At 35.6% G+C, this 15,406-nt stretch overlaps 1 protein-coding gene and 1 long non-coding RNA gene across 3 annotated transcripts in view; one reads left to right on the forward strand and one right to left on the reverse strand.

The window, feature by feature from the left end:
- LOC150100333 (uncharacterized) overlaps positions 1 to 1,858 on the forward strand; it is a 173,289-nt gene extending 171,431 nt beyond the window's left edge. For both annotated transcript variants that reach the window (XR_016549225.1, XR_016549223.1), the window contains one exon: positions 1,470 to 1,858. This is a non-coding gene — a long non-coding RNA (uncharacterized LOC150100333). The remainder of the gene's footprint in view (positions 1 to 1,469) is intronic.
- The window catches only part of CCT3 (chaperonin containing TCP1 subunit 3), a 226,398-nt gene that overhangs the window by 129,838 nt on the left and 81,154 nt on the right, over positions 1 to 15,406 (reverse strand). The gene's annotated exons all lie outside the window — the stretch shown is intronic.

Here is a 15,406-nt window from a genome sequence, read left to right on the forward strand (position 1 = left end):
GAGACTGTAATATCACTAGAACTACTAGATATGGTATTATCATCATCGACTTCCGCCTCAATGTGTGGAATTCTTCTTGTCATGTCTTGAACAAAAGTACCACTGGTTGTTTCAGTAGTTTTAGGCATGAACTCAGTTACTAATCGCTGTGTTGATGCTTTAGATAAGTCGTGATATAATTCTCAGTATGAATACATTAACAACTTAAGCTTACATGAAAACTTCCCAGCACGTTCTTTATTTGGATCATGTCGGGCCAAATAATTGCCTAGATTACTGGCCAGTTTAATTATAATTCCTTCTTTAATTATATCAGCAGTAAAAGTAGGATTATCTTGATCATTAGCATTAACTTCTTCGCTTTCAGGAGTCTCAGAAACAATCTCCACTTATTTCATCTTTGCTAAGAGGTTTATCAATTAACAATTCTTCGATATCTGCCGAAGTAAGATCATCGAATCCTTCTCCGCCAATTTCACATGTCAAACTTATTATATTGGGGAATTCTGCAGTATGATTGAAGGGAACAGGAGCATTCTCTTTAACACATGCGGGCCAAATAGCTTTCCAGCATGCATTCATAATTTCTGGTCTCAATTCAGATAACGATAATCGAACCTGATCAATACAATCTATAATTGTATTGATTGCACATTTGGGTGTTCTATAGTGATTCTATGGCAGGATGACTGGGTGCATTATCAAGAATCAAAAGCACTTTAAATTAGAGACCCTTGTCATTCAAATAGCATCTAACTTCTGGCACAAAATGTTTGTGGTACCACTCGGTGAAAATATCAATGGTCACCCAAGCTTTTTTGTTGGCCATCCAATGAACTGCCAATTTTTGAAAATCTACGCCTTTCATTGGCCGTGGTCTTAATGATCGATTTATGAGCAGTGGTTTTAACATCCGATCTCCTAAAGTGTTCGAACAAAATAGGAGTGCTATGCAATGCTTTGCTGCTTTGAGCCCACCAACAGTTTTTTGCATTTTTGATACGCAAGTTTTGTTTGGCATTTTTTTTCAGAAAAGGCCGGTTTCATCCAAATTCCAAACTTGTTCATGAGTGTAACTCTATCTTCAATTATTTTAGCAAGTTTTTGTGGAAATGCTTTAGCAGCTGTTTCATCAGCAGAAGCCATTTCACCTTTAATTTTTATGAAGAGCACGTCTTTTAATAAACTTAGCCAGCCAACCATTGCTTGCATCAAATTCATATTTTTTCCTCGATTGAGATGAAGTATCTGGCTGCAGTTTTTTAATCTGTTCATAAAATCTCAATGCTGATTGCTTGATAGAATTTCTTCAACTGGCATTCTTTTTTGTACATTATCTCCTATCCACATCACCTAAAGCTTTTTTGGCCTCTTCTAGAAAACATCTTTTGTGTATGATGATAATTTTGCACTTGATTTTGTACCAGAATATACCGCTTTTCTAATAGCCTCTTCATTTTTTTTTATAGATCTGACAGTTGATTCAAGGACTCCAAAATGCTTACCCACAGCCGTCGCCAGTTTGAAGATAATCTAAAATTTGAATTTTTATATCAAAAAAAAAAAAAAAAAAGGCTTTTTTTTTTTTTTTTTTTTTTGGTTATTGGCAACATGATGTGAGGGCTGGATTAAAATCTTCAGTTAATGAAATGAAAGTCTGAAAATTACATATAGCTTACCATTTATTATTTCTTTCTTTATTTATTTTATAACCCAATTTTTATTTTTATTTCACTTAAAAATGCTAACGCAAAAAACTGCAGTAACTGTGTTGTCTATTCAAACTGCTAAGAACTGCTTTTTTATGCGCAGTCAGTTATGTACTGTAATTCGTGGAATTCCCAATAAATAAAATTCATAAGAATTTAGAATTTTCTTTAATTACGGATTTTTTCCTATCTTAGACTTTAGGTTGGGTGTGTAAAAGTGAATAAAAATCTCGTAAAAAAATTTTTTTTTCATATCCCAATTCGCCTAACTCCTAATTTGCATAAAAAGAGGTTTAGATGTACAAGAAATCCAAATACTGGAACCAAGTGAAAAGCCATTAAACATATTCAATTGTTATCATCCTCCTGACAAACCTGGACCAAATCTTTCCAGCCAATCCCATCTCATTGAAGAAAATTCCATTACCTTAGGAGACATGAACAGCAAGCACCTGTTATGGGGTTCTGAGGAAATAAACCCAAGAGGAGAAAATCTGAGTAATTTTTTAGATGAAACAGGACTAATAACACCCAACAGTGGAGAACTAACTCACTTATCTGTCTTATTCTTATGGTGCAACAGATGCCGTAGATATTACTGTGGTGTCCTCCAGATCTTCATGACAAAGCTTTTGGTCTGTTTTGGAACAAGTAGGAAGCAACCATACCCCAATATCAATCAATCTGAACCCAAAAATAACTAGACCCACCCAAAAAAGAAAATATCATCGGAACTTCCAGAAGGCAAATTGGGAGAAATATAGTTCGCCCACCGATTAAAGAATCTTCGACACTTCTGCGCATGTCAGAAAAAAAGGAGAATCCATTCCGATAATAGGGTAATCAATCTGTCTTCTGGGATGAGTTTGTTTATTATTACAGGTCGGAAAATTTAGCTTTTCATTTACGAACATTGCTGTTTTTAAAGTGTAACTATTTTGCTTGTATAACAGTTAGAAAAATGTACGTAGAGTATTAACAAAATTAAAAAAGGTATAGCATAAAACAAAAATTTAACTAAGTTTATTTTTAAGAAAGTTTTCTATAAAATAAAAATAATTATACAGAAAAATGGAAATTTTTTCAAATGAACTTAGATATTCTAAACTCTCAGTTGAGAGAACTGAGACACTTTAATGTCCTAAACCGATTAATTATTTATGACTTGTTGTAACTCTTTTAGCAAACCCATGCAAAAAAAAAGTTGGAAAAAAATACCATTATCAAATCATTTTAATCTTCAGAGTCTTCTGAATCAGTGTCCGAATCGCCATCACTTTCACTTAAACTGATCACCAAAGGTTCACATAATTCTTCAATAATTCCGTCTCTGTCCCAATACATATTTTCCAATGAGGTGACATGAAAGCAATATTTTCGCCAGTTTTGAACTGTAAATACTTTCAATCGCCTGTTCTGAAAGCTTAAAAAGTTTCGACATGTCAATATCTTCAGTTATGTTGCGATGGCGAATGAAACTTTTCACTTCTTCCCAAACATACTCGATAGTATTAATATCGCAATGATATGGTGGTAGCCTCAAAGCTAGAAATCCATGCTCTTTGAGCATCGTGTCGAATTTAAATAGTTTAGTTGTGGGTGAGTTTCTTTTGACCAAATTAAGCAATTCAATTTTTCGCATATCTGGGGAATGAGAAATGTTATTTGCAGAGAGCCAATCCATAAGAACTTGCTTCTTATTAGACCAATTTTGAACTTTGTTTAATCGAATAGAGTGATATGAAACATTATCAATTATAACAACAACATTTTTAGGAAGGTCTGGAATCAGTTTTTCTTCTGCCCACTTTTCGAAGATCGTAGAATTTATTCACCTATGGTAATCTCCAGTAGTTGAATTGGCTTTGTATAGCAAGTTTGAATTCGGTAAAAAAACCCATTTCTCCATCCGCACACAAAATTATTATGTGCCATGAGGCATTTCCAGTTTGTAGCACTCCACATTCTTCTTTAGACTGCCAACATTTTCCATAAGTTAAATTACTATCAATCCAAGTTTCATCTAGATATACAATCGGTCTTTTCTCCTCCCTGAAACGTCTTATTGCTCTCAAACACTACATTCTGGATAAAACAATGTCACTTCGCTCCATGATAAGTTTCATTTTATTCTGGGACTTTTTAAAACAAAATCCGATTTCATGAGGTATTTTCCCTTAAAGTTTCTCTTTTCCAAAGAAAATTAATTTTTTCTTTAAGCACAGGAATCAATTTCGGAACAGTTGGCATTTTTTTCTCGACCACATAAAATTTGTGAATAGTTCTTCTTATAACATCTACATCAAAATCAGTCAAAGCTATGATTTCGATGGCTTTCTTTCTCTGGAAAACCATCGGCGCTTTTTTTTAGGAGATTTAAATTTTGGCTTACCTTCACCTTTTGATTCCCTACAAATTCTTTTAACGGTCGACCCCGATACACCCGCAATTGCACTTGCATGTTTTATGACTTGAGAAAGGGGAACAAGGAGACTGCCTTCTGACGATTCTTTTTCGCAGAATGTCAGCACATTATTCTTTTGCAAGAGCTACTGAAATGTTAACTGAAAAACTTGTTGACTGTACTGGATCCTTTACACAAATTAATAATAAAAAAATAATGCAAAAAAGCAACAACAAAAATCAAGCTAGTACTAGTACAGCGACAGACAAGAAAGCACGTGATTTTGTATGTTGGCGACGAATTCATATATCCTTCATTTCTTTCTCCCTTTCAGCATGAATATGCTATTCTTGGCAAAATGCCAAGGAGAGACCTACAAACGGTGGGCATACTATACAAGGATGAAGTAAGTAAAATGCTGAAAGTGATCTTTCAGCATTTTACTTATGTACCGGAAGAATACTATCCAAAGAAAATTATCCCAAAAGGCTACAGGAGAAAAGTTCTTTCAAACTACACAAAGGTTCACCAGGAACTTGCTAGTAAAATAACTAAACAAAATGAATTATTTAACATCTTAAAAATTGGAAGCTCGCCAAAATCCAGGATCGAGAACAAGATAAATGCTGAAATTAAACAGAAATATAATATATTACAAAGAACTAGGTGGCAATAATTTTGCCACAACTTAAATCCAAACATACCAAACTTTGGAAATTGACTGCTAATTTACAAAGAGACCTACCAAAGGCAAGTGAGACTAACATGCTAAAAGAGCCAGATGAAAATATCAAAATTGGAGACAGGGAAATCGCAAATACCTTGGCCTTTCATTTTCAAAATATAAGCAAACTAGAGATGAATACTAGGAAAGACCATCAAATATCAAAACAGGCTCGACAGCAGAAAAATGCTGCAAATTCCCAAAAATATACAAACAAATTATTCTGGAATCCATTTACAATCTCTGAATAAAGAGACCAGATATATATAAATAAATCATGTGGACCAGATACTTAAATCCAAACACACACCTTCCCTAGCCCTAGATTGGCTACTTTGCCTATACAATAACAGCCTAAAACAAGGAAAAGCTCCAAAAGACTGGAAGACAGCAACAATCATACTGATCTTAAAGCCTAACAAATCTCAAGACCAACCAGGAAGTTGTAGACCAATTTCACTGACTTCAATTCCAGGCAAATTGATGGAAAAAATGATACTCCAACGTTTGAATTACTATCTGAACAAAAATAGTATACTACCACATTTTCAGGCTGCCTTTAGAAGAAATTACTCAACAACTGATCAACTTTTCTACTTAACCCAGACAAGTCAAGATAGCTTCCAGACCAAACCTACCAAATCCACCATTGTAGCTTTTATAGATTTTAGCAATGCCTTTGACAAGGTGTGGAGGCAGAAACTCTTTTCCAAACTTTGTCATATTGGAATAGAAGGGAAAGTTCTAAACTGGATTTATGACTTTCTAAGAAATAGAATAATTCGAGTTAGAATAAATAATACCTTTTCCAAGAAAGTGAAAATAAGACAGGGACTCTTAACTCCCTCAAGGCAGCATTTTGAGCCCACTCCTTTTTTCCATCTACTCAAATAACTTAGATAAAAATATAAATAAAGAAACAAAGATAGCAATGCTTGCTGATGATTTGGTCCTATTCTCAGCTCACAACAACCTAGAAACAGCAGCAGGTTGCTTAAACAAAGCCACTGAAAGTTTAACTACATACTGTGAAAACTAAAAAATCAAAATTGAGCCTACTAAATCAAAAATTTATGTATTAACATTAATAACCACCTCAGAAAGTGGAGACCAAAGATTAAGCTAAACAGTCAACTAATTACGTTTAATGAAAATACCAAATACCTTGGGGTTACTTTGGATCCATTGCTAAGCTTCAATAAACACATCAACAATGTTGCAGTCAAAGAAAAGAAGACTAAATATCATGAAAAGTATCCCAGGTAAAGAGTGGGGGAGCAGATGCTAAAACCTTAAATGTCACATACACCTCTATTATCCAACCCATAATGGAATATGATTTGCCTATCTGGATGCAAACATCACAAACCAGTTTAGACAAGCTTATAAAAATTCAGAAAAATGCAGCTAGAATCATATGTGGACTAAGGAATACAACTCCTGGAAAAATAGCAGAATTCGAATCCAACCTTGTTCCTTTAAAAATTATGGGACAAGAAAATCTTACTAAATTTGTAGAAAAAAAGAGCCAACCTTGTACATCATAGAACAAGTGAACTTTTTAAAAATTGACAACTAACAAACAGAATAAAGAGAAAAAATCAACAATGCATGAAATCATGGAAAACATAATTCCCTTGGATTGTCCAAATAAAATAGCCAACTAACCAACATTTCTTGATTTGGAGGAAATGTTGAAAAATATAGTTATCAATTTTGAAATAGGGAAACGTGAAAAAAAAAAAAAAAGCCTAGAAAACCCTGAAATCTTGAGATCATTGGTGCTTTCAAAAAAATGGAATATGGACCCGACTCAATAAAGATCTACACAGATGGCTACAAAAATCCAAATGGCAATTCTGGGAGTGGCATACTCATCTATGGCTCTCAAAATATAGAACTAAAAACAACTAACAGTACTGGATGCAACTCATACCAGGCAGAATTAATAGCCATTAACACAGCACTACAATATTTGGATAAACAAAACCCAAAGGAATTTATATTTTTGACAGATTCCTTAGCAGCCCTTCAAGCTATTAAGAACTGCTACACCAACCATCAAGAAATACTTAGAAACATAGCAAAAAACATAAACTACATAAGGATTCCAAAATAATTTTCCAATAGATTCCATCCCATGTGGGATTAAAAGGGAAATGAAACTGCAGATGAAGTAGCAAAAATGGCTGCAACATCAAGTGATACCACAGATTTTGATCTTTTTAAAACCATTCAAAAAGAAAACATAAAAAGGAACGATTCTCCCAGAACATGACTCAGCACTCGTATTCAGCAGAAAAACCAGGAGCTACCATCAACTTGGAGTTGATGGTAGCTCCTGGTTCAGTGTGCCACTATCATGATCTCTCACCTCAAGACCCATCAAGTTTAGCAATGGCATAAAAGTCTTTCCCATCTGCAAAATCTGTAACATCAAGGAAGCATCGCCAATGCATTTACTAAATTGTATGAATATTTCTAAATGTGAACTTTATAACAACCCAGAAAAGGTGCTGTACAAAATACATGAATTTGATCTCTATGATCTGGTGTAATAATACCATGGGATAATAAAAAAAAAAACATTTAGTGCTGGGCAGGATAAAATTCACATTGAACAGAAGGGTGTGTAAGAAAGTTCTGAAATGAATCAAAGTTAAACAGTTATCAGGTGAGAATTGTAGACCCAAATGCACAAACATTATTCAAGAAAACAGAAAGAGTTTGAAACAAGAACCAAGCCTTGGAGATTCAGTGGCAAACCCTAAGGAAAACTCAGCTATCAGCTAAATCAGCTAACGCCTATGCTGTTCCCGTATAGGGAGAAGGCGGGGCCGTTTACCCTATCTAACTTTGGAGACTGAGTGGGCAGTTCAATCTCCACTGGTAGCCAATCAGAGAGATAGCCAGCCCAAGGTTATCACTGATTCATCGGTACACAGGGAAGAAGAAGGCAGCAAGCTAGTGCCGCCATCTCGTGGTCTCTAACCCTAACACAATATTTTTAATGTCTGAAAATAGTGTAGGTTCTACGGTCGATTTTCTTGAGTTTACGGGACGAAAAACCCGAGTTTCCGGGAGAAAAAACCCGCTAGCCAGAGATCGACTAACTCGGGAACCGGCCGAAAAAAGGCTTAGAAAAAGTTCCTCTAGTCGGCGACTAGATTTGAACCACCAAATCCTTTCTTCGTGCGGTCAAGCGCTGTAGAGTGCAAACTCCACTTCTACTGAGCTACACAGGCTCTCCTAAGGAAAACTTAGGGTAATTAATATGAAAGAATAGAAAAATCAGAACTCCATGGTGAACTCAGGAAGTTAAAGAGGCAGCTAAGGAAAAAAAAAAAAAGCATATCGAAAGGTTCCAGGAAAAAAAAGTCAACTTGTGCTCTTAGGGAATACAGAGAAAAATATAAGAAAGCAAAGCATTGCATAAAATTAGCTATACTAGTCATGGGAAGACATTAAGAATATTGTAAATAAATATCAGGAAAGTGGTAAAAAATTCTGAAGGCTGTCGGGGGGGGAAAAAAAAAAAAAAAAAAAAATCAGAAATAGAGAAAGAGTACTATACAAGGAAGGAGATATAAAAACTGAGGATAAAGATTTTCTCAATGCATGCAGTAATTATTTTAAAATACTGCTAAATGAAAAATGTCAATTTGGGACAGCTGACCAAATTGTACTATCTATTGGCTTAAACCATAAATACATACGATGGTACAACATGAGATTTCATGTTGGATGTGGCATCATCTGGGTAAACGATGCAAGCCCTTGCTGTTTTCGTCAGGTAACCAGGACAAACAGTGAACAGTCAGCTACTGTTCGTCCTAGTTACTTGACAGTGAACAGTCAGCTACTGAAACAAGCTCCAACTCAACCACAGAAGAACTAAGATAGGAACCATCAGTATAAGGAGTAATAATGGAAAAGAAATTGAACTTTCAGATAAATTAGAAAAGTACCATGTGGACATAATTGGCATTATTGAGACAAAGACAAAAACAGGTGAGATCTTACTAAATAATAATAGGATGTAATTTTCAGCCAATAATCAAGAAAATGAAGGAGTAGTGATAGCATTCAACACCAAACATGAAGATATAGTTCTTGACGGAAAGCATGTTTCAAGTAGTTATGCAAGCAAACTTTAAAATGGGGACACGGACAATGAAACTTATTTGAGCTTATGGTCCCACAGAAAGCTCTTCCAAAGAAAATGTGGAGGAATTTTTTGAGTCATTAGAAAAGCTGACAAAGAAAATGGGAAAAAGTAGTCCTTGTTGGAGATCTGAACAGCATAGATAATAGGAAATAGATCCCATCAGGCATATACAAACATTTGAGAAAATTTGAAGAAAAGGGCAAAGTTAATAATAATGGAGAATATTTACTGGATTTCTGCTCACGACACAGACTAGGCAGTACTAATACCATGCTTCAAAAAACAGATGTGTGCAAGTTCACATGGAGAAAAGACACAAGATATAAGAAAAGCCTCATTGACTATATTATTGTTAATAGCGATATCTTCATATTTGTTCAGGACAGAAGAGTGTACAGAGGATTTGAAAGTGTAAGTGACCATTACTTAGTACTAAGCAGGATAAAAATTGATATCATATTGAAAATAGTGCGTAAGAAAGTTTTAAAAAGAATAACGAGCAACTTTTACAAGAACCAAACCTTAGAGGCAAACTCTGAAGAAAACACTGATTCATTCAGTTGGGGTGATACGTGGCAAAGTTGCCTGCAAGGAGATAAAACTAAGGACACCATGGCGGACACAAGAATTAAAGAATCAGTCCTGGAAAAAAAAAAGTTCCTGGCAAATAAATCGGCAGATGCCCTAAAAGAATACAGAATAATATGTAAGAGAGTTAAGTTGGGAAGACTTTTTTTAAGTATATAGAAAATAAATATCAGGAAGGTAGCAAAATATTCTGGATGCTATTGAAGAAGCTTTGAAATGGAGCACAAAGTACTGTAAAAAGAATCAAAGATGATAAAGATGACATGAAAACAATTGAAGTTGAGGATATCCTAAATGCCTGGAGTAATTACTTTGAAAGACTGTTAAACGAACCAAGCAGTGCCAGAACCACCTAGAAAATTTTCAAGAGGAATACATATCAATACTTGAGATAGAAAAAGCCATCAAGAATTTGAAATATGGAAATGAAAAACTGGAGTAGATAAAATTTGACCAGATAGCTTACATATGGAGGTATAAAAGTTTTGCAGTGGCTACACTGCATAATTCAGAGGGCCTGGTCAGAAGGTCGAATTCCCAATGATGGGAGTAGGACTTTCATAATATCCATGAATTAAAAAAAAAAAAAAAAAAAAAAAAGAGGAATAAAAGTGAATGTGAGAATTACAGAGGAATTTCTCTCTACTAACATTCCAGGTAAGATTTATGCAAGCATACTTGAATAGAGGTTGAGAAAGATTGTGGAGGAGAAACATGGAGAAGAACATGCTGGGTTAAGGTCAAATAGAGGTTGTCAAGATCAGATTTTCACTATAAAACAAATAGTTGAGAAATCATGAGAACCTGATAAGACTCTGCATGTAAGTTTTGTACACCTGGAAAAAGCATATGAAGATGTGCAGAGAAAAGCTTCTCAAAACACTACAGTTATATAAGGTGAATGGAACATTATACAGAGCAATACATAGTCTATATTTAAGTTGTCAGTCAGCAGTTAGAATTGAAGGAAACACAGGAAGATGGTTTGATGTAAAATCAGGGGAAGGACAATGGATGCACATTATCTTCACTTCTACTGTCTATATGGACGTTATGAAAGAAAGTGGCTTCAAGCTTGATATTAGAAACGGAGATGTCAGACTTTGCTCTTCATTCATATGATGTTGTATCCTAAACAAATCTAGCAAGTCTCCAGGATTTGCTAACTAAACTGAATAAGCTGTAACAAATTTGGCATGAAAATCAACAATAAAAAGACCAAAACTATGAAATAGGCAGGAGCACAGAAAACTTCAGCAGTTTTCTGAATGGAGATCCTATAGAACAAGTAAAATCTGGAAATAGACAACAGAATAAACAAAGCTGATATGGTAGGTAGCCAGATTAATAAATTTATATGGAATAAGAGAGAAATTAACCAAACACAAAACTAGAAGTGTACAAGACAATATCTTAACCAGTTTTAAGTTATAAATCTGAGAGTTGGGTTAGAAATAAAGCACTTGATCAAAGACTAGAGACCAGAGATATGAGGGTTCTGACAAAAATTAGGAGAGTGAACCAATGGCATCAATGAAAGAATGATATTAAACAAGAAATTGAAATTATTATCATTCAGGAATGTGTCAGCACAGATAATCTAAGGTGGTGGTATGGTCACTCAAACAGAATGGGTGAAGAAAGGTTAGCAAAACAGCCATATTGATTCAGTCAGAAGTGTCTTTGATGCACGAAATGTTAGGTTTGACAATATCGGACTGCTCATAAATAAGATTAATTTGGAGGAAAATTGTTGATAGGAGATATAATAATAATAATGTAGTGCAGGCATAGTAACCTGAACATCCCCAAGGGATGTTCAGGTTACTATGGTTTATAACTTTCTCTCTCTAAAGCTCAACTTTCTGTAGTCTAAGTACCCGAATAGTGAGGTCATCCTTCTTGGAGACTTCAATGTCACGACTGATGAATGGGGAGAGGAACTGCTTTTTTTTTCTTTAATTCTGTAATTGCTTAGTGATGACAGAATAATAATCACTAAGCAATTCCTACCACATTCCCCAGTCATCTCTTCAGAAATGCCATCACCACACCCTACATTTGTGGCATATCAGAAAAAATAGCTAGGTCCTTAAAAAAGTAAAGCCTCCACAGAGCGTTCAAGCCCTATCATAAACTTACTACCCTTATCCATTCCACCAAAGATCAGCTCCCTCCTCTCTCAGTGCCTGGAGTAGAGTAAAAGGAATGTTCCTGCATTTGGACAGAAAGGCAGATCAGCAACCATCCATTTAAAAGAACATCATACACCTGTAATCATGACTATGGTCAATCTGGCCTTGCAGACCATGTTCTGGATACAACCCACAGGATCTCCTGGAGAAAAAACTACCATGCTCCACAACAGTAAATTCAAAAATGAAAGACTATTTTTAGAATCTGCGGTGGCACTAAGAAATCACCAAATTTAAAGCAATACAGTTGCATAAAACTTCCCAAAATTTCGGAAACATTAATCATCAGAAATCCCACATTACATCCTATAGGATGTAATGCACCACCCAGATAGGACTTTAGAGTCACCCACTTGTTTCACTTAGTATTGTATTATTATTTGAGTGTGTTGTTACAAAAGTTATTTGTAATCCCTGAAAATGTCTCAGTGACTGAGATGAAATATTGGAAGCATTAAAATTAGTTTTAATCCTTTCCCAGTGCTGAAAATATTCCATTAAACCTCCAACATGATATCTTAAAACTCACCGAACCAACTTCACTCCCTCTTCTTTTATTCAATCTTCTTCCATTCTTCGGAACAGTCTCCCCCACTCTGCCCCCCCAAAGATTACAACTCTCAGCTGTTCAAGCAAAATGTGAACAGTGTTAAATATTGAATGGAGAACTTCTTGACAAGTTATTCATTCAGGATCTAACATATAAGCTTTACAAAATAACAAATAAATTTGCATAATATCTGCTTACCAGCAGAAGGTGAGAAACACCTAAGTTGTTGTATGTGAAAGTGTATATCAGTATGTGTAAAGCATTGGAATTATTTATTGTCAAACGGAAAGATAAAATCAGGAATTATGTCAGATTAGCTTTACATATAAAGGAATAATGGCTTAATTTATGTATTGTTAAGGCTATCAAAAATCATAAGTTCGCCAGGCAAGAAATTATTAATAGGATCAAAGGTCATGTCTAAGCCGCAAATGCCTGTCGTAATGCCGAAGTCTGCAGCTTACAGGGAAGGCCAATGTAAGCACTTTTCCTCGAAAACAACACCTAATAGCAAGGGATCAACCTAAGGGCGTAAATTATGGATTGTGCAAAAAAAAAAAAAAAAAAAAAAAAAAAAAAAACCAGAAAAAGAGGGCGCTGAGAAAGAATATTTAAGGCAATACGCACCAAGCTCTAAGCTTTTTCCCGTTTTCTTCCGGGATTTTGGAGATCGAGGACTCTCGACAAGCGATCGGAGATAGGACTAGCCAAAGGTGCTATGTCACTGGACAGCCGGCCGTATTTATGACTTGAGCTGAGAGGTATTCTGCAGAGACCCATATGAGAATCAACAACTCATGCAGAATGGTGCCAAATGCTGAATGACTCACCTGAATGAGCAGAGACGGCTCGTAGTTCCAGCCATTGCCTCATTTGTGTCTGGTAGCAGAGAACGAAACAACTCAGTCACAAAGACCTGATCCAGAACCAGCGAAGACGAAGAATGACTCAAGCAACACATGGCAGCTAATAGACTTTCGGAGGGACTTGGTAAAGTAAAGATCTTTTTGTTTTATATCTTGAAATTGTTAGAAGGTAGAATGTGTCTTGATAAAACAAGACTGAGAACATATTAGAGAACTTTGACAGGATAGATCTCTAACTTGTATATGATTGAAGTAGTGAAGACCCTTTGTTAATTGAGTAAATTTAACTAAGAAAGAAATGATTGTGAATTATCTATTTTAAAGTAAAATGTGAATGAAGGAACTCGATTTCAGTGTGACATTGTTTAATTATCCATTGGTAATACATGATTTTGCATGTCAGTTTATGTAAGAAGGTGAGATTAATATTGAACAGTTTGTATAGCTTAGCATAAGACATGCGCTTAGCTAGTAATTCAGAAGTTTGATAATTTAATACAAGACTTAATGTACCTATCTTTTAGCATTAATAAACATGTTTTGCTACTTGAACCTGAGTCTTGCCTGAATTCGAAGTGTTCAAACTACCACTTGTGAAAATAGAACCAAATAGCGGGAAGGAGTTTAGATAATTATATAATTGAGATTAGATCTTAGGTGTCTGAACGGTTAGCCTAGTGGCTTTGCGCTTCGCAACCATATGACTGGGGAAGGAGTGTCCCAGGTTCGATTCCCGTCGAAGACGTGAGGAATTTGAGGATCTTCCTCAGCCACAGCCAAGTTAGCCGGTCTTGGGCACTAGGGTTTTTTCTGCCAGTTTACCTGGCATTTTTCATCCCGCAAGCAGGCAAACCGGCCTCATGAACATACGCCTCAACAGCCAAAAATATCTCCCCCCCCCCACCAGCGGCAGACAGGTCAGTTGGGAGTGGTACTAACAAGAAGTCGCATCTAAGTAACACGCGGACCCTGCAGAAGAAGCGGGAATAACGTGTAGTGAAAGAAGAAGATTAGATCTTAGGTCACGACTGCAAGGTATTGAAATCTACATACTCGTGTGTGAATTCTAGATTAACATATATGCCTAAAACCTAGGAATATTTCCCTGAGCTTGAATTATATTCTTGTTATAGGAAACTGGCTGGCGCAGTTAAAATATAAATTTGTCAAGTTTCTGAAGAGGAAATATCCCTGGGAGCTGAACCAAGTTATATATTAAGGAGAAAGATATAAAATTAAGGTAGAAGGATATAGAGAAGACTAGATCAATTTGGATCATACTTAAATACGTACTCTAATAAGGAAACGAAAATACAGAGACGTAACAACAGACTCATTTTATTCCTCTTGCCCCAACATATGGCACTAGTGCACTATGGGTCTTGTGATCTTTTTGTGTGTGGACCATATATATATATATATATATATATGGTCCACACACACACATTGACTCGGTGATTCGATACTATTATTATTATTCATGACACCTCCAAGGAGTTCAAAGGCTCATCGCAGGAGGACACCTACTATACAACTCTCCGTCTTCACTACCACCGAACCTCTACTACCAATCAACTACATCAGCGCCATCTGCCGCCCACCTCCACCACAAGTATCTTTTGTCCGTAAATTGTGTGTTCTGAAGGGCCGATTTGTCTGTATGCGGGATGAAAAACCCTGCTACCTCCGTATGAGATCAGCTAACTCACCTTCAATTGAAAAAGTCGATATAAAGATTCATCCCGATATGTTCATGTTTTTTTGACTGACTGAAACTGAGAAAACAGATAAATTAATTTAATGGAGCACACAACATGTGTCATCTAAATGACCTCTTCGGGTGTGGTGGTAACACTTAAAGCAAATTAAAAAACCATAAAAACACTGTGCCATTATAATAACAGCCATGTAACTTCAGCTTACATTTACGTTACCACACCTGAAGAAGTCATTTAGACGAAACATGTTGTGTGCATTAAATTAACTTATCTACTTTCTCGGTTTCAGTCAGTCAAAAAGATGAATATATACAGGGGCGAATGCTGGTCTTGAAATTCACAATTGCTCTTATCATTCAGGGAGTGATAGGTGTGATTGAAGTCTGATTAGCTGAATAATGAATTACTGATCTTAAAATATATATTTAGAAATTTATGTACATTTAATCATTCAAATACAACATTTATTTTACAAATCATATTC

Source organism: Typopeltis vanoorti, chromosome 13 (genome assembly GCF_054136105.1).
Source record: "Typopeltis vanoorti isolate ZY-2024b chromosome 13, IOZ_Tvanoo_1.0, whole genome shotgun sequence".
NCBI classification, from domain to species: domain Eukaryota; kingdom Metazoa; phylum Arthropoda; class Arachnida; order Uropygi; family Thelyphonidae; genus Typopeltis; species Typopeltis vanoorti.